Source organism: Acyrthosiphon pisum, chromosome A2, assembly GCF_005508785.2.
Source record: "Acyrthosiphon pisum isolate AL4f chromosome A2, pea_aphid_22Mar2018_4r6ur, whole genome shotgun sequence".
NCBI classification, from domain to species: Eukaryota; Metazoa; Arthropoda; class Insecta; order Hemiptera; family Aphididae; genus Acyrthosiphon; species Acyrthosiphon pisum.
This window is the reverse complement of record NC_042495.1, coordinates 73,393,216-73,414,684: the sequence shown is the minus strand read 5'-3', so window position 1 is coordinate 73,414,684 and position 21,469 is coordinate 73,393,216. Positions and strand designations below refer to the sequence as shown.

At 25.9% G+C, this 21,469-nt stretch overlaps 1 protein-coding gene and 1 non-coding gene across 5 annotated transcripts in view; both read left to right on the top strand.

Annotated features, from left to right (window-relative positions):
* LOC100164904 overlaps window positions 1–21,469 on the top strand; it is a 224,385-nt gene that overhangs the window by 49,073 nt on the left and 153,843 nt on the right. The window lies entirely within an intron of this gene.
* On the top strand, window positions 4,022–4,115 carry LOC115034360. The gene has a single exon (XR_003839725.1). It is a non-coding gene; the product is annotated as a U6 spliceosomal RNA (small nuclear RNA).

Genomic DNA, 21,469 nt, shown 5'->3' with positions numbered 1-21,469 from the left:
TTATAACTATATAGTATGATAATATATAAAAAAGAATGTAAGTTTTTCCTCCAATATTTTTGTTTTTTTTTTGTATAAGAGCACTTTCAATTAAAAAAAAAAAAAACGTTTCACACTCATTAAAATTGTAGGTACGAATAACATTTGTCGAAATTGTTTGATTAATTCAGTTATTTATCCTTGTTTTTAAATTTCAAATAATGTATATTACAAACATTCAATTTATAAAGATGATCAAAGCGGGATAGAACACAGTACACACGGTAGTGCGTTCTTTACATATTTGTTCATTAGTGTTTTACTAAAAAAAAATTTAAAAAATATTACTTTATGATATGTATTTTATTAGGTAGGTACTCATATTCGATAAACTTCTTTTTTATGATTTACAATAAAAAAGGACTCAAAATGAACTGTAATCAGTTTTCATTTAAGAAATATCCATTTGGGAAATGATAATATTTTGGAGTGCTTGAATAATTAATATTTGACTAATAATATTGTATAAATATTTTATTCTCACGATAGCAAAATATTGGACTATATGGTTACACAAAAATGTTGACTTAATATTTTTATAATGTTTCCAAGGAAAGGTTTTTTGAAAAAATATGACTAAAATGTTTTGTCAATGTTTTTTACAAAATATTTTTCAAATGTGAACTTTTTGGCCAAAAAATATAAATAAAATATTTCCTTATTATTTACGCAACTTTTTCGAATATTTTGACAACTACATTTTTTTCCTGAAAATATTTTTGCCATAGTTGGGAAATATTAAAATGCTGTGTGGGTAATAGGTATTTTTTGTGAATATAATTTTATATAATCTATATTTTTGTTTTGTTTTAGCTTCATTATAGCATATGTACCTACCTAGCTATTTATTATATTACAGAGTAATTACATTTAGGTAATATTTCTGAACTAAATAATATTATTTAAGCTAACATTTAACTATACTTGTATCGATTATGTTCTTTATTTTATATTCCCTACTTTTAGTTGACATATTTTGCAATTAGAAATAGATAACACTAATAACCCCGTCGTTGGTGCGTATATATTATATATTTCAAGATAAGGTAGGTGCAATTTAAAGCATTAATTTTTTTAAACGTAGGTACACTTGTTTTAATACTTTTATTAGTATAATTGTACCTATAGGCTATATTATAAAATAGAAATTAAACGAAGATTACTTAATTTTTTAATATTAAGTTCTTCAAAATAATTTAAATTACTTCTATATAAACATTATACCATATAAAACGATAGAGTACTAGTTTAGATTGCAGGAGAAGAGGTATACGACTGACGCTGTGTATTAAATTAGTTTGATTTTTGTCCAAACATATTAATGTATACTCAATCTTTTTCGATAATATAATTTGATTTGATGGTCTCGAAAATACTTTTTACATGTTTTGTGATAAATATCCTCAACAGCCATGTGGTTTTTCATATTTATAAATAGCTGGCACCTAAGAAAATAAGAATAAAATAATGTAATATCGTAAAAACGTAGTAACAGTAATTGTATTAATGTTTCCACAAGTAGGTGCTTACCTAAAATTAAACAAATGTTTAATAATAACAATAAAAAAAAGGATAAAAATGATCAGTTTAAATATTAATAGTTTATCGCATGGTTTAACGCATATTGTAAAAATCGAAATGTTTTTACGTACAACAATTATTCAAAAAATTACTTAAAAACTAATCGTTTTTCGTTAAAAAAATCACCATTTTATTTTTTTTAAATAAATATTTTGTTTCAAGTTACTTTTCGTGAATTTTAATTGGGTATAGATATTGGGTATATTTAACATCTGTTTGAAGTTTGATGTATATTAAGTTAACAGTAACATTTAAACTGTCAAAAAAACTTATGTAAGGTCTTAAATGATTCATGAGGTATATATGCGACAGCGTATGTTTTTTTTATTGTTAACCGATTTATTATACCTATAGGAGGTTCCTATATAACATTTTTCACCGATAAAATGTACTTATAGTCTGTGTACACTAATTTAATTATGCGCATATTAATTAAATATAGGTATTATATAAATGTTCTAGTATAATATATTTACAAAATATATATAAACATAGATACATTTATATAGATTATACATTAAAAATCGTTAATAATGACTTTCAAGGGACCAGGAAAAATAGGTCATACCGAATAACCAAAATTAAAAATAAATAAATAAAGATTTAAGAGTTCACGGAAGAAAGTCCCTTTTAAGTCCTCGATCAATTTAAATTAATTCATATTGTTATAGTCGATTCTATTATTGATGGTGGGTACATATTATTATGCATATTATACAATATACATTTAAGTTTAATACTGAATATGATTATGAATCTGTAGGTATTAAATATTAATACAGAAAGCGTTTTAGTATACCTAAAAGTCCCTAAGGTCAATAACAACCAAAACCTGAATAACTATTTTTTTTATGTATTTTATACTATATGATACCGAAGAAGCAAAAAGAAATCTAAGATGTTTAATAATCTTCTGATTCACAAATTATTCATTTTTTTTTTTTTAAATTCGAAAGAAATTCTGTTAAAACACGAGAACAATATTCTCTTGAATAGCACATAAGAATATTTAATACAGTTAATCCAATTATTTTTTTCACGTCCTAGATATCCGATTAAGTGTATTAAGTACATTACGTTTTATTACTAGTGAAGAATGAACATACTCGTAACTTGTCCAATGTTGTATATAGTATATTATTCTCGTGCCGATAAATCTCGTACTCTTTGGACAAAAGCACGGCTGAGCACTCACGTAAGAAAAGAAAATTCGTTTTTATAAACGAATTTTTTTTTTACACGCATGTTTTATGTGATACGTTATACTGTTACATTTTACTACCTATATGACTTATGCTTATAAACCTAACGATTCTTGTGTTAAATTACGGTTGTCGTTTCTCGTATTATTTTATCGAATTATTTCTGCGGGCGGCTTGCAAAAAATAACTACTGCCGTCGTTTCCTAATCAACCTTATCGAGGTTTCATTTCGGCACAAACTGTGAGACGTGCGATATGAGGGCGGTTGTGATAATAAACTACGTTTGCACGCAAGTCGCTTGTTGTTCGTACCTATATAATAATGTCTCGGGCGGTCGGCCGCAGCCACGAGGAGACTTAGACTAAACAGCAAAGGCGGTGTTTGGTTTTTGCTTTGCCAATCGCACAGTATATGCTCGAACTGATCGTGTATTCTATTACGAGTTCGCACAACTAACCGACGGCCGACTAGTTAAGGGTGTGCGTACAACAAATTAGTTGGCATTAAGTGTTAAACCAATTATCCCAACTATGCAGACCGGCAGAGGTGCAGGCGGTGGCAAGTTAACGTAATTCCGCTGATGCATTTAGTCCGATTAACCTGGGGAATTGCACGGGAAATTTTCTTCGACCGTCATCGAACGGAAACCAAATTTTAAATTAGTTTTAAATATTTAGAACACTGAACAACTGATGAACTCTTCGGGCTCAGATCTCAGAATTAAACTATTTGCAAACATATTATTTTAATAGTAATTATAATAGTATACAGGGTGTCCCACGAGGATTTAACTATTGTTAGATAATAAATATAATAAATCCATTTTTTTTTATTAGACTCGTAGATACAAGGACTCCACATATTTAATTTTTCAATTTTATTAAATTTTTTGATAAAAAAGTTTTTTTTTTTTTTTTTGAAACAATTGAAGATAGCATTATAATAACGTACGTTATACTAATATTATTCGTGATTATAATGTTATAATAATATTATTAAACAAAAAATTGCTGTCTGGGCAGCTGATTATAGAGTTTATTTTCGTGAACATTTTGACTTTTCAACGTTTTATTTTCATTAATTTCATGATTTTTAATATTTTTTTAGTTTATATGTAAGACGGCAAAAAAAGTTTTTGTCCGGGCGGCGAGTACCTCTCTACGGCTAATTTTTATATCATCACGGGACACCCTGTATAGTCCATTGCTTCGGAAGTACATAAACTAAAATTGGAACAATACAGAGAAGATTAGCATGATGACATGCAAAATCGTGAAAAAAAATAAAAATAAAAATATATATCAAGTGAAAATGCGTATTAATCACATCGTTTTATATTATTATATTACTGCACTATAATATATATAAAAAGCATTTGCGTGAGTGTATGTGTGTGTCTATAACTCAATATGTCGAGTCATATAACGAGTAAATAAACAAATAAATGCATTTTTTGTTAGATCAGCCAAATTTGAAGCACGTACTAGAGAAAAAAATGTGAAGCTGGTTAATTAAACTTCCTCCACAGTCGGCCACGTACGAATAATTTTCGTTTTAATATTACGTGTTTTGATACTGAACATTTGAACACCTATATTGATTTTTTTTAATCCTCAAATTATTATGCTGACATTACACGCGTATTGACGTATTTTAGAAGAAGTTTCTCTTCTCGTTAGAATAGTAGAAATATAATATTCAAGTATGTATATTAATATCTATCTGTCCTTATATTATTTGGTCTCTATTTGTTTGATTATATAATATTATAACCTACTGATTGTTTTGTGTATTATCGGTTTACTGTAATATCACATAAAATATTATCGCGTAATTAGTGTCTATTTATTTTATTACGATATATGTTATTTAGATATATTTATCGTAATACAATATTAGTGTTGTTAATATGTATATTCTATTGAATTATACGAAGGTGTTCAAATGTAACATTAACTATTCATAATATTTAATATAACTCAGAAATTACTAATAAACTGCGATGGTAATTATGCATGTACATAGAACGCTTTCCAACAATTATTATCATGTAGGTAGGTACTATCAATCTTGAATTCGTAACATGTCAACAAGATCGTAATTCTGACAGTAAATTCTACTTGACATAATGTGTCGAAGCGTTTTGGTGATAAATTGAGTGAATATTACGGGATACACTTACAAATAAGCTCTTATATAATCGTTTAAGTTATGTTTGAAATACGGTTTCCATAATTGCAGATAATTGAATATACCTGTTTTTTACACTGGTAATAGAGTAAATGGTTAAACCACTACAAAGATAGCCATTATACATGACGTAAAATAAAATACTATTAAAAAAATTAAGCGGTCGTTAGTTTCATTAATTGAGATTAAAAAAAAAAAATGTCCAGACAAAGGCTACACTTTTCTGTTTGCTGAGCATGACTAAGGTTTTAATAATTATCTACCAAATTATTCAATGGGTAATTAATTTTTATTTCAGTTGAATATTTAAATATAATTTATGTAAAAAAATATTTTTTTGTTTACTTTCGCCTCATCTAAACAACTCAATTTGTTTGTTAATGAATCTAATGTCCAAGATAATATTAAAAAAAATATTGATTTAATCTATTTTAAAAAAATTAGTCAGCTTCAAAGTTGTAGTTTGGAAAGCAATATAACATTTCCCAGAAATCTTTTAAGTTGATTTTATTTTGAAGAATCATTTAGTAAAATAATGCAACATTTTATTTAAAAAGAAAACCTTTATTTTCATCGAATTAAAAAAAAAATGTGTTTCATCGAAGAGAGATATAAACATCAATCTTTTATAATAAGATATTCTGTTAGATTAATAATAATAATTTTGGAAAAAAATAAATTATTTATGATTCATTATATTATCTACCATACATTTCTTAAAATAAATATTCAGAAAGGAAACATTTTGAAAAAGGTTGGTAAGTGGATGTCGCTCTGCTGTACAGTAGGTTACAAGTGGGTCACTGTATAATGGATAGTATTAAATTTGAATTCAATGATATAATATCACTGTATAAGAAAAACGATTCTGAGCGGAGACGGTTTGTCAGTCTAGTTATTAGACATACATATTATAGGTATACTTATCTATAGTAATAAAAAAAAATTTTCAAGTTTCTACAGTCACTCGTTTTTTAATTACAACAAAATAAGAAAATCGTTACGTAAGAAATCGAGTGAATATCAAATGTTGTAAAAATATGAATTTCAAACGCTAATAAAAATTTAATTTGAGTTTCTTATAGACATTTTTTTTTTTTGATAAAGGTAGGTTATCCTATAAGGAATCTAGTATTACATTTTCAAATCTTAGAATTAAAAACAAAAATTTTTACGAATTCTTAACTCAAAACAATTTGCTAATTTTCGTGATTTTTACAAATTTTGTCAATTTTTGAACTTTAAATGCTAATAAAAAAAAACTGTGAGTAAGGATTTTTAATATTTTTCAAATGTCATTGTAATAATATAGTAGGAGCCTTGTATTAAATTTTCAAGTATTTTTACTCAAAAAATAAAGTTTTATTGACATTCATAGAAAAAAAAACTAATTAAATTGGAAACTGAAATTGTCCGTAAACAGCTCAAAACAAATCAAAATTTTATCATGTATAGAAAATAGAAATATAAACAACCAGTGAAAATTGCATGTATCTACAGTCATTCGTTTTAAAGTTACACCAAAAACCAAAATCAATTTTCTCAAAAACAGATTTTGCGTAAAAATTCCCGTTTTTCCTTAATTTTTCTTTTGTTTTTCACGGCGCTTTTGAAAACTATTGGAAACATTTTACTTTTGACCCCTCAAAGTACCAACTAGATTCACTTTCCTATCAGAAAAGGTGCTGTTGAAGAAAATCCAAGCACTTTTACTGTCCTAAAAGGTGATGACAGACACAAAAAAAAATTTAAAAAAAAAATAAAAAAAAACACACATCATTGTAAAATAAATACATTCATCGTTCCACTCAGAATCTAAAATAATAACTACAAAATGCTTTTGAGAATCCCAAAACTTGTTTCTATTATATAGGTACTATTTATTTTCCGTATAATTTCATCAAATTAGAAAATTAAATACTAAAATATGCACAAAGGCATAATGCTATGGATTAGTAGCTGCTGAGCATTTATATATGACTAGATTCATTTAAAAATAAAATGTACACATAGTTTACCTACTTAATTTGATCACGTACATCTAACAAAAACCACAAATTTAAATAAATTAGACACTTAAAAACTTACAATATTCTAATTTTTCATCAGTCGTATGCATATATCAATCTAATCCAGAATGTAACACTATTTCATTTCTGCTGTAGTAGGTTAGTCAGTTAAGGTTGAGGACAGCATTTCAATTCATCAGAGACAATATTACGCTTTATTATGGTCTATGTGAACTTTTAGCCCGCAAAACAGAAACTGCAGATTTATAATTACATTTTTGCGTGTCATATGCAATTAATTTTGTTACATTTAACTGTTTAGGTATTATACATAATATAAATAACATAATATATTATATTATATAACGTCAATAAGCATGCGGTCAACCCATAAATAATAATACTAATATTAACAAAAGAAATAAAAAACAAATAAATACTAATTGTTTATTAGATGAAACGATTAACTATTATAAGTAAATATTAAATCGTAAAATATTATTACAGTAATATTTTATTTTATTCTTAAAACATACTATTGTATCTGTTTTGCCTATACGATACGCCGTGTAACACTTTATAATACGTGAATATAAAAAAAGAATACTCCACTAAACAATGTTTGGCTGCATGTTAATTGCTGATTTTAATTTATATTTCGCTCATATTATCTTCGTTGATTACATGTGTATCAGTATTATATATTTCAATATTTTGTGTAATCTATAACGCTTTGTGTCGTTTGAATATTATAATGATTGGATAATATAAGCTTTCAATTAATTGTCTGTAAATAAGTTTTTATAAATATGATAAATTAATAAAAATATATGCTATAAATTCGTAACGTCTTGACTGCAGACAGTATAACAGTGTACTTAACTTTTTCAGAACATGTAAAACGTCATGTTTAGTGTAATAAATGTCATTCTTAAATAATTATGAAAATACATCATTGTACATGGTTAAGCTCACTATAAATTTATAATAATAACTAATTTACTCAGGTTTGATTCCGTTTTGATTTTTACAAAATTTAAAACTAGTAGCTTATATTTGAAATATAAAAGATTGACAAAATAATAGCGGGTTGTTAGTTTGTACATTAACACACACACGCAAGAAAATTTAAGTTAGTATTGTGTGCTATGTACTACAAGTAAGCAAGTTAAGGAAACCAGAGCTATAACAATTAATGCTTTATGCAGTACAGCATTTTTTTTTACAGAGGTAATTAAGAGAGAAGTGATTTTTAAAATTTTTTAATTTGTTCTTACTTATAGTGTTTTAAAAATATCTTAGCACGTTCGAAAACTTGGAAATATTAATACGACCACGATTTCCACGATAGCTAGTAGCCAGGGTTTAAACTTTTGTGAATAATTGAAAACGGTTGAACATACAAATTGTCAATGAATGCTAAAAAATACTTATAAAATACTTATTAATTGAAACAACTTTAAATAAAAATCATCGTTCCGTTAAACTGAATACTTGTCATGTATGTACATTGTACAACGTATCCCGGAAGTTTAGAATATTATTTAAATTGATGCTCATTTGTCAAGGTATACAATTTCAGAAACATAATGGAGTATACTAAATAATACATAGCAAGTTTCTGATTGTAAATTATTAATATTATTTGCAACTCACGTAGGAATCTCATTCTTTTTTAAGTACCTTCAAGTATTATCAGTCATACTCTGAGCACAATATTTTATGACGAAGATTATTTTTTTACATTTACATAATATTATATGTAATCATTGTTTGCATATAATCCTTTATTATTTTTTCTTGTATAAAATAAATATACAATATAATCATTTCATACTCATTAAAAATAAAATTATAATATTTTTTTTTATTTACTCACGTTAAATATTCATGATTTGTGTTTTAAACCTGAAATAAAATTAATATTAACTTTCGTAGTATTATGAAATATAAAAATATTTAGAAAAATTAATTTTCCAGAAATGCACAATATATATTAGGTTTTTTGTGAAATATTTGAACAGTAAGTTGTCAGTGTTATCATAATATTCATCCTGTTGTCTTTTGGAACATTCACTGCAGTACGATAAATAGTAATAATAAATTATAAAATTAAAGTCAAATTATATAAATCTTAAAATAATACAGTATGGATGTGACAGCTCAGATAAAAAATGAAATTATTTTGTTAATACAATATACCTAATATATATAAGAATAGCTGTTTTTTTTGCGTGTAATAATAATTGTCAGTATACCATTATCATTCAATTTTATTTTGAGTAAAAATAATACTGTGACAGTTTATCAATAAAAACCATCCATTGAATATTTCCACACAGCCAAAACAAATAAAAATTAAAAATACTACTATCAATAATCAATGGTATGATGATTTAACGATACAAACCGAATCTTTTAAAACGCAAGCTTTTGTTGATATTTTGCAAACGCATAATTTGTATTTATTTATTTTCAAATTATACTTTCAAATCCTCATTTTATTCCCTCTATAATTAAAATAACACGCTGACATATTTAAAACCTGTGTTCGATACACCAGTAGAGACTTGATGACTACTGACTTACGTAAAAACTATTGAGAAATTTGAAAAATAAACCTCGTTAAAACTTGATTTTTACAGCAAAAGGTATTTACTGAAAACGGAATACAAATTAAAAAATACACTGTTATAATTAATGTAATACCTACATTCATTGCTTTACCTAAAAAAATACTCTATAATAACTGAGTAGTATTACCATTACTGTTTGAATCAATCTTAATGACTAATAAGAAACACAAAAACAAATAATATTAACTTTATCGAACACATTTTTTACTGAACTAATTAATTTACTTACAACGTACTCTGCTTAGAAAAGATTTATAAAATAAAATGCTGTTTAACATTTTTAAATAGAAAAACTCTTCTACAGTAAAAATTTTAATTTTTTAGTAAGGAAAGTGACTTTTTTACCCGAATAGACTGTATCACTATTTAGCATAAAATTCTGTTCAACTCCATTTATATAATAATTCTTAAAAAGCTTCCTTTTTTTCTGGATGTACCTACCTGAAATGTCAATTTATTTATAATATGGATTATTTACCAAAGTTTTATTTTAACATATTCTATTTGAACCTTTTAGAATTTAGACGAATTACTACTATTATTAAACTAATGGTCATATAGACAGTGATTTTTATAATGTGTATGTTGCACACATAATAAATACACCGTACCAGCTATAATACCTATATAGTTTTTTATACAATGCTATAAATATATTTTTTTATATTTATATATAAAGAACACGAGTATTATGAATTATGTTTGTCTAAATCGTTCTTTATTAGATCAGTACTTATTGGTTCTGGTTTATTTATACTTATCATTAACTTGATTAATTATCAACCATCATATATCTTATTGATTTTATAATTTCTTAGTTAATTTTAAATTAATATAGGTAACCTACCTATCTAAATATTTATCGAACACATAACTAAACTTCATTTTTTTTATAATTTTATTAAATGTTAACGATTTTTTTTTTTGTTAAACAAGTAACGTTTATATGACCTTTGTGGATATTAAAATAATGCAATTTTTAAAATATTTTAATATTGGTGGGTACTGTATACAATGTGTATAGTACAATGTATAGGTAGTACAATGTGTAATGTCAATATGGAATAATTCAAAAAGTAATTATATTATAGTTTATTATGCAAGGTGTTATACAATGTATAATATACGTATAATAATTATTTATATATAAGTTATAAAATGCTATAAGACAAAAAAAAAACCGTATTCTTACACTATTCAACTTATAACCTATATGATATGTTGACCTAACTTATTTCACGCTTTCGTTTTTGGATAGACTATCATTTTTTATATGGCTTACTTCTATGGCTACGTTAAAACACCTCTGTATAGCTCCATCGACCTAACGAGATAACTTACATTTCATGGGATGTCCAATGTTTTAGTCACCATAAAATATGACATTTTGTATATTATTTTTGATGATCAATGTTGCACTTTTGACACTCTGAAGCCTGAAGGCCTATTGCTTAAAGAGGTTAATAGATGCACGGCATCAATTTAATTGTTTTGCGGGCCTACATAACGTGTAGTATATATATTATGTATATTAAACACAATTTTCGTGGAACAATGATATAATTGTCAGTTTTCACTGATTCCGTTCATCCGACCATATCTGAAAGACCCTCCTCTCCCGAATACGTGACTAAACGACACATATTATTATAATAAATTATAATTATTATTATACTTGAACCCTTTGTATAATACGCACACCGTAAAGTTGACGGGGAAATTAATTATTCATCGAAAAGTATAGGAGATATATAATAATATTATATACCTACTGACTACTGTTAAATCCGTCGCGCACATTATGAACGACCGGTGGAGCGCGGCTGTGGCACGTGTTTTCGTTAGTCATAAATTAGGACATCAATAATAATAACAATATCTGGATCCAAAAATATGATAATATTGTGATATTGTTACTCTAACACGTTGACCGCCATGAGTTCTTATATGAGATCACATCAATCTTTGTCCTGACCCCCACGGGGTTTCTTCATACGTTTACATAAACACGGTTTTGTCGATTTAAAGAAATATTGGTTGAAAAAAGACTTCTAAAGATATTTGCAAGATTGAAACATCTACTGAAAGTAGCAGCACTGTACATTTTAAAACCAACTAAAAAGTAATGATTATTGAGATCTCAAAATCCAAGTTTAGTAATTTTTTTTGATATTTAGAAAATATAGGTCACATAGTGAAAAACTCTTTGGCAGTCAACGTACCAATTATATTATTATAATGAGATAATATTATTGTTTAATCGAAGTTTTGAGTAATATAATATCATTATGATCTTTGATCAGGAATCGGAGATATTTTACACATCGATGCAGTCTGTTGCTTATTACGTTTGACTTCAGTAATCGTATGCAAACCAAAGCTATTCTGGGATCATGTAAGGTGTTTAAATATAAATAAATATTCTATTTTCTGAGCTAATTAGTATTTTAAGTTGTCAAAAAATGGTCATAATATTTTATTCATTAAATTAAGGTTGGGAAACTGGTCTCTTATAGTGACTCTTACCATAATAACGATGTTCTATTTTTAAAATGACTATTTTGGTCAAAAATAGGTTTAGATTTGCGTGTTTATAAAATATTAATGGCACTTTTTTTTTAAATGTATTATTATTTTTATATCTAAAGTTAATCGAGTCAATAACCTATGATTTAGTTCCAAAAATAAGAAACACTGCGATATTACATTATTGTGACATTGTTGTGAAATATTTTATTTTCTGTTCTGAGTTAAGGGAAACAATCTTAAATAAACTGTATGAACGCAATGTGTTAATCACTTACGTAGTTTTCACCGGCCCCCTCCCACTATTAAATTTGAGTTTTTTTCATCACCTATATGATATGGGATTTATACGCCCAATGATACCGTGCACAAATAATTTGACCTTCAGATCGCCACACAGAGCATAATATTTGATTTTACACATTGTTTGTAAAAATAAAAGTTCTTTAAATAATTGTGAAAAACATATTATAATAATATAAAGTTAAAAAAAACGGAAACTTTAACCAGTTTTTAACAAAATAGATTTTCTAGTTTTATTTTATTTTGAAAACCGTAAAGCCTTACGCATTTAAATTTTGTACCAATCGTTTATGTTAGTATTTTCTATATAATATGGTACAATTTTCGAAATATTTCGAATCTTTTTGAGCTATTAATAGACATTTTTACTTTTCAAATTTTTCTCGCTGAATTTCCCTGTAATGTATAGTATGAATATAATTATAATTAAATAATAAATTTAATTGTTATTTATTGTCTTGAAGAATTTGATGAATTTTTGTGTACATATTAGGAGTTTGTCTTGAAACATCAGATGTCTTAAGTGTAACTACTATTTCATGGTATTGATGTCCAGATAGTTCTTTCAGATGTGAACATTATCTCGCCCCTGTTATCAAAAGGCAAGAAATAATTAATGTATGACGTTGGTGTACTAAAATATTATACACGCAATAAAAATGTAAATTGTATTTTATGTGATTAAAGTATGCAAATCGGTATTGTTTGTACATGAACTCGTTTATATAAAATATTTTGCATGCGGAAAATAATTGTAAAAAACTGTGCATTTAAAATTAGTTTAATATTTTTATCTTGCAGAATTATTAATAAGTTGTGTCTTCCGATAATCGTTTTATTCGATTTAGTTTTAATGTACTTACCTCTTAGCTATATTTCTTAAATATTAACATATAACAAAATAGAAACTAAATTTACGTTTATATTTTATGATTCAATTATTTGGAAAAGTTATGAATTTATGATGTAAGATATTGCGATTATAATATTTTTATATAACCTATTTAATCTATCAATTTTAAAATTGAGTATGGCTTTTAATTTACGAAGGACAAAATTCGTTTAAAAATATTATTAACAATATCATACTTTGAAGTTTGAGTTTTCAAACATAAACTTTAAATAATTCCAAATACTCCATATTTTTTTTTTTGTAAATGTTTGTTTAGCCAAATATTATAATAAAAAAACAGGTAAGTGGATGTCGCTCTGCTGTACAGTAGATTACAAATGAGTCATTGTATAATGGATTCTATTAGACTTGAATTCAATGATATAATATCATTGTATAAGAAAAACGATTCTGAGCGGAGACGGTTTGTCAGTCTGGATATTTTATATTGTTATTATTTATTTTATCATGTAAGTTGAATTATCAATTAATATTATAATATTATAATTTTTTATTCGTTTCTATGGTGAAAAACAAAGCGTTAGAAATTAAAATCCCATTTTTGGCGTCTTTTCGTAATTTTTCGGTGGTTTTTCCTGTGACATTTAATAACTTTTGAGAAAATCGACCTGTCTAAAGTACCATCTTGATCCAATTTGCTAAAAGATAAGGTACTATATTTTGAAATCGAAGCACTCCTTCTGGTAAAAATTTTGTATACAGGATTAAAAAAAAAAAAATAAGAAAAAATAAACACCATTGTAAAACCAATAGCTTCCTCGCCCCGCTCAGAATCTAAAATAACGTTAAAAAGTCTGAGGGGGGAATGCCCCCCTTCAATCCCTCTCATAACCACCACTGTGTTGAAACCAGAGATTTTAAATAATTATTTAACATCTCTGGTTGAAACTACTTATCTAAATACACTTGTTTAGATAATTATCTTTATCTTATCCAGATAAAAGTAAAATGTATTTCTCTTAGTATCTAAATAAATTGATATACAACTATTTGTGTCTTACCTAGATGAAAATTTAGTTAGTTATCTATTCTGTCCACAACGGCTGTGCTAGCTAAAAAACTATAACTAAGTGAAAAATATAACTGAACCGAATACCTCAAACATAAAAATTAAAGGAAATAGAATAATACATTTTCTATAATATCTATACAGAGTTTAGAAACCTCGAACAAATTAGATCGAAAAAGTTATTATTTGTCTACGCCAAACGAAATTAACATGCAGGCCTATATAAAATATCAAACAAGATAAAAATGTTCATAAGATCAATTCGTTTATAACTCACAACTTTTTATATGATTTTTGTTATATGTACCTATAGATATCGTAGTTTTAAACATTGTCACAAGAATAAATAATTACTTACGTTTTAAAGATAGAATAAATTAATAACAAACAAGTAGAAACTAAACATAATTCTTGACGTTGAAATTTCAGAACTTAATAAAAAAAAATTGGTATAAATAACTGTATTTACCCAGTCTAATTTTAATTTGTTAACTTTCAAGATATACGTATAAATATTTTATTCCTTTATTTCACTAGGTACATTTTTGTTTCGAATGTCGTCACTTCAAAAAATGTAAATGATAGAATAGATATAGATTCGAAATGTTTCGGAATACCAAATTAATATAAAATATTATATACGCTGGTTATAATATCATAAAGGGAATGTACATCATGAACTACCTATTCATTGTTTTCGGTTTTTTTGAATTAAATTATTTTATTTTTACTGTGGAGTGTCGACACTAGGATTTTTAATTTGTTTTATACCTACAACATTAGTAATGTATGGGAATTTCAAACGTATGAACCGACGTATACAATTATCACTAATACCAGGTAGGTATATAAAATAGTTCCATTTATTACAAACAAATAAATATAATATAAACTACAGAAAACAATAGTAAAATAAATTAAATAATTTCTGCCCATTAAATTAAACAGCATATTAATAATACATTGAACAGATAAAATATAACATATAAAATAATCCAAGTAGAGTTTACCTAAGTTTATTCCAAGTTTTATAACGCATTTTATATATTTGATTAAAAAAACTATTCACTGAATTCACTACATGTTGAAATGCCTATACATTTAAAAAATCTAAATATAAGTACTTATATCGAGCATAAAATCAAACAATATAATCAACGAATTGACGGGAACTTGAATATTACATTATTCAAACATGTTAAATGATATTGTATATCATAATAATCATAACGTTAAATAATCAATTGATTAAATTGAGTTTTGGACATCATTAAGTTTTGGTCTTATATATAATCAAACATATAATAAATATAATCGTGTGTTGTAGTGATAGTGTAGTATAGTATATATATTATATATATTATACTGTACCCCACGAATGAATAGCATATTATTATCACCGATTACAATGGGTCCGCGACGACATTCTGTAACAAAATAATAGGCCAGTTTGTTGTTTTATGTCTGTAAATCACGGTTTAATCAAATAACGAACGAGCATTATTATTGCTCGTATAACTGTATACCTCTACTGGTTGTTCGTGTCAGGAATAAAACTCTGACGAAAACCCCGTTTGACGGTTATTTAATGTACTTCTACCACGGAATGTGATTGTTGAACTCAATATTTACGGAAACGGGGGAAAAAAAAAATTTAATTTCCTACCAGTTTTAAGTTACAGTCGCGTTGGTGTTAAATAAATGATAACATGTTCGACAAGTATATCAAATTTCGTATTAAATAAAAAAAAATATAATAATATACAAAGACTATTATTGTATATTAAATTATACTCACTGAAAAGAATAGTAACTAATGAATTTAAACGATTCGGGGAAGTATAATATAACTAGCGAAAACATGGTTGAAAATATGATGTTGCAATAAGATTGGTGGATCTTTTATTTTATAATCTATTGAATCCAAAAATAATGATCTCTAAGGTTCTGTAACATAATATTATATTAAATTGTAGTCAAAAGGTCATGATCACATTTTTCGAGACAAATTATACTTTAATGTTTCTTTCTTACATTTCATGACAAAAAACATAAAATTGAAAAAAGCTATGGATTAGATTTGGACGCATGGCATCTACAGAAGATAATATTAGTAGAATTTATTATTATTTAGTATTCGTCTTAATTATTCTTTTCCCCAAAACTTATATGGTGCCACATATTCAAGAAATTCTTGAGACAATTAAGTGAACGCCAAACCTAGGTTATTAAGATGTATAGAAACTGAACGTCAAAAATTGAGCAACATGTCCTTTATAATATAATCTAAAATACATAAAATAGATATTTTTGATGTTGATATTTAAAAATTTAAATAATAGTATCAGACCTATTTATACTGATTTTTTTTCTGAGATAAACTAAATACAATTTTACATTTTCATAAATATCTACGGTATTAATTATTATTTATTTTTTCAACTAGATAATTTATCTATACTTTATTTATTTATCTCTATTCAGGGGCGTCATTTGGGGGGGTGGGCAGGGTGTGCAATGGCACCACTAACTTAAAAAATGTTAACAATTGGCCTGCCATTAATACTCCAATGCGCCGTCATAATTAACTTATACATGTTTTCATATATAGGTAATATAAAATATATATATTTTAAGTTTTTGTATACGTACAGTAATGACATTAGCTGCTTGCTTTAACTGCTTATAAGCTTTTAATTCTTTGAATTGCTAGCTATTTAAAAGTTGCATTAGTCGTTATGAGTTACAATTAGAATTATAAAAGGAAAGGAACGAATATTTACAAAGGTTTGCATAGGTTTCCTACATTTATATATATATAAATATATATTTTTTTTAATGGCCTGGTGAAATGTCAAAATTGGCCTGCCTAAAAGTTTGCACACCCAGAAAATAAACTGAAATGACGCCCCTGTCTCTATTGACAGACTTAGCCCTATACAACGTTTAAATCATAATTTATAATTAAAATATGATAGAGAATTTAAATCTAAATTTTTCTATATAAATGTATTCATTGAGTTCAGTAATGAAAGTAGTAAAAAATAAATGCATTATTTTCAAAAAAATTAAAATTATTTCGTGCAATTGCGGTGAAAAGAACCTCACTATTGTACAAGTAAGGTTAGTTATCTGTCTCAAGTAAAAAATAAGATTCATAAATATAGTCATTACTCTAAATGTTATTTTTATTATTGAGTTCCGGTTACTTTCTGGGTCAATTGGTTTTAGGGTAAAAATTTCATGATGGCTCAATATTTTAAAGTAGTAGGTACTAATAGACACAGAACCACGTCTTGTACATTTATTTATTTTTTCTGTATGTTTTTAATGTACCTGTCTATTATTTTATTTTTAGCATGAACTACAAAGGATAAAGATTACATAAATATTTACATTTTTACATTATATAAAAATTTAAATTTAAATTTTTTTCAAGATAAGAAATTATGTTTGAAAATGTATCAATAAAATTGCCTCACATAAATTGTGCGGAATGTGAAATTATTTTCTGGCTTCATTAAAGTTTGGACAGTAGGCGGTGATGACGTGTTTGACGAAGATGTTTGTGTTACATTTTGGGCATAAGGATTGATCTGTCTTTGCCTACCTATAATAATAAACCTTATACATCACTGTTATTACTTCATATAAACATTGATTAAAATTCATAATAATATTATTTTCTCTTGTACAACATACAGGACAGAATTTAATTAACTGTTTTATTTTTTATAATCAATATTGGATACGACAAATCTGATCAAGTATAATAATATTTTTTTTTAGTATAGGTTATAAGATAGATGATTCTATCTTATATCCATATTTAATTTTAAATTTTAAATTGTAATTTTTGTTTTTTTTTTTTTTTTACTGGTTTTGCAATTATTTAAAGTTATGTTTAATTTAATAAAGAAAAAATAAATTCATAATTAATCATAGTTGATATAAAAATTTGGAAAATTATACTATTTGTGGTATATAGTATATTATATTATACAAAATGACAAAAATAGTTTTAGTTAAGTAAAAAATACACACAGTTGATTTTTCTTTGCAAATTAATTATTTAATTTAAATACTTTTTATGTTTGGACTACCTATTTAGGATGTGTTTGTATAAAAATTATGTTGATCCCGATAAAATTTATATTTAGTATTACAGAATTTACTATTGACTAGCTACCAATTTTATAAATAATCATGAAACAACATTCAGTAAATTTATGAATGTATCGTTAACGGTATCATTAATGGAATGCCTAACGAACAAATATTACTCCTTAGTCCTTATTAGTGATATTAGTAATTATGCATCGTTAAAGCATAAAAAAAAAACAAATATGTCATCATAAGCTAATTTATCACATCTTTGGTGCTTAATTGAGTTCTATCGACATTATAACAGCACATAAATAAATATACTGTCAATCTGTATTGTAATATTAAATAGGTACCTACAATTTGATAATATTTTTATAATTATTTGTTGTACTGTTTTAGAAAAATTAGCTTTTTTAAAAGCTGTATTAAGAATATTACCAATTATTAAAGTAGATTAACTTGTTGTTTTAAGATGGGAGTTTAGGTTGAATTAAAAACCTAGCTATATAAACTATAATTAAACATAATATGTATTGACTTAAAAATTAGCTAGGACATGTGGAGAACTATGACACAAATGTTAGTCCATTAAAAAAAAAAACATCTTTTAACAATTATGTTACTATATTTGGCGACTTAGCATTGTATTTAAAGTTATCATAAAAACTCGCATAAAGCATACTCACTGCAGTAGTCCATCAATTAAAAATATAAATTTACTTTGAAAGAATGACGATATTTTTACAAATATTCCCAGTTAGAATTTATATATAAATATATGTCTGTATTAAATACAAATAACATTGTGCCAGATCTCCTAAATTTTATTTATTTTTTTAAATATTCTACCCCCGAGATTATTACTAATAAGTCGTATACTTGTAGTTATTATTAAAAACTTTAGTCATTAGTATGAATGTTGTTTCAGATAAACAGCATACTTTTTATTTTAGACCTATTAAAATATTTAAGAACTTGCAAAAAGTATTACTGTAACGACCTTGATAAATTGTCGAAAAAATAATGTAACCCAATATAATTTCAATATAGGTATTCCATATTTTTTTAGTTTTAGCTACAAGGTGAACCGTATTTATATATCTATGTGAATTATATTATGTTTAAAATATAAATTTCTAACCTCTACGTGTAGTAGGTAAATATTACAATATGTATATAGCATATATCCAATGCTCGTGACAGCAATACTATATATTATACAAGTGCATAGTGTATACACGAGTAATGATAGGTATCTATGGCATATAATGTGTCAAATCTATTTATTTATAATATAGCTATATTATATAAGTGCTCTGAATTTTAAATGTATCAGAATAAACACGTTGCTAGGGGGAGAGAATAAAACGCTTTTTATGAAATCGATGCGGTTGAGGTTTATTTTTATACAACTACACATGTACCTATGTGTAGAGGGCAGTGTATTTTGTTATGCATTAAATTATTTAAATTTACAATGAACTATTTTAATATTTTATATAATATCCAATTAGTAGGTAATTTAATTTAGTTGTACCTACTTAGTGAAAAATAAAAAATATATTAAATTAAAATCGTAACACTATTAATTCATATTATAAATATTAAAAAAAATCTGATTCCGTTGGATAAATCACTGGGAGATGGTTTTATACGAAAGAGTTAATAGAAATATAGCATTAAAAAAAAACGAAGATCAGTGTGGCTTGATTGACCAAAAAATTAACAAGATTAAATAAATAATAAGTAATGATTAGACATGTCTAAATAAAACATTTCATAATATGTTACTATATTAGATCTAAAATAATATTATAGATTAACTACCTACACTTTCTGATTATCCCTACCCTACCTACATCTCTTTTAAAAAATATTTTATTATTTCAACTGCTAAATGAATATAATTTATTTACGTTATATTTTCTGATTACAATATGACACATAATAATTTATTATATTATTTGTTATAACGTACCGATTAGTTACCGTACCGTTAAGTACCAATATGTAATTTACACCACACTTTGTTACAATATGGAAATTGTAAGATAAATTATTTTCATAACAAAAATGTTAAAAGCGTTTGTCACATTTTTGTTCGTGCCTATTAACCTTACTAATTAATTTATATAAGTTCGTCTATTTATTTTGAAAATGCTTAATCATATTATATTATAGAATAATTACAATTTGCATTTATTTTATATTCAATAATGCATTAAAACAAAATAGATAATGTTAAGCTATTTTTATATTTAGATAAATACATATACTAGATATGTAGTTATAATGTTTTATTAATTATTATCCTTAAGTTATATCACAAAAATGCATACCCATAAACCTAGTGATATATTGAATGATTCCATGGGGCATATTATAGAAGAAGAAAGAATTCTAAGAAATTAAAAGTACTTACTGAATGATATATGTCTCTGTATTTTCTTAATTTTAGTAATTAACATTAAGTTATGGTGTGACCCCTTGCATGATTTGATGGCCACAGACTCGTGACGGATTGTCATTTTAAGAGTATAAATATTGGAGGGTCACAAACTCATAGCCGAGGTTGTGAGGTATGGGATTTGTGTACTTATCAACCGGATATCGTTTTCGACTCATGTGACAGCTGACAGGATATCGATCATAATAGGTAAATAATAAAAATCTATATCCAATAATTCTTGGGGAAAAATCAAGTTGATATTATATTCGGAGGAAAATAAGAAATAACTTTATGGTAAAGAAAAGCTTAACGGCATAAAATCTTCAGCGGAGACAATAAACAAAAAGTCACACCGTGAAAACCCATTGATCACAAATAAATAATATGGAGAAGGTACAAATATGTAATAATATGAATACTACGTCACTGTGGACAGCGAAGCTGTAATTTATAACGACCGACAACCTGCGTCCATATTATAATAGACTAGGCAGTGCTCGACTT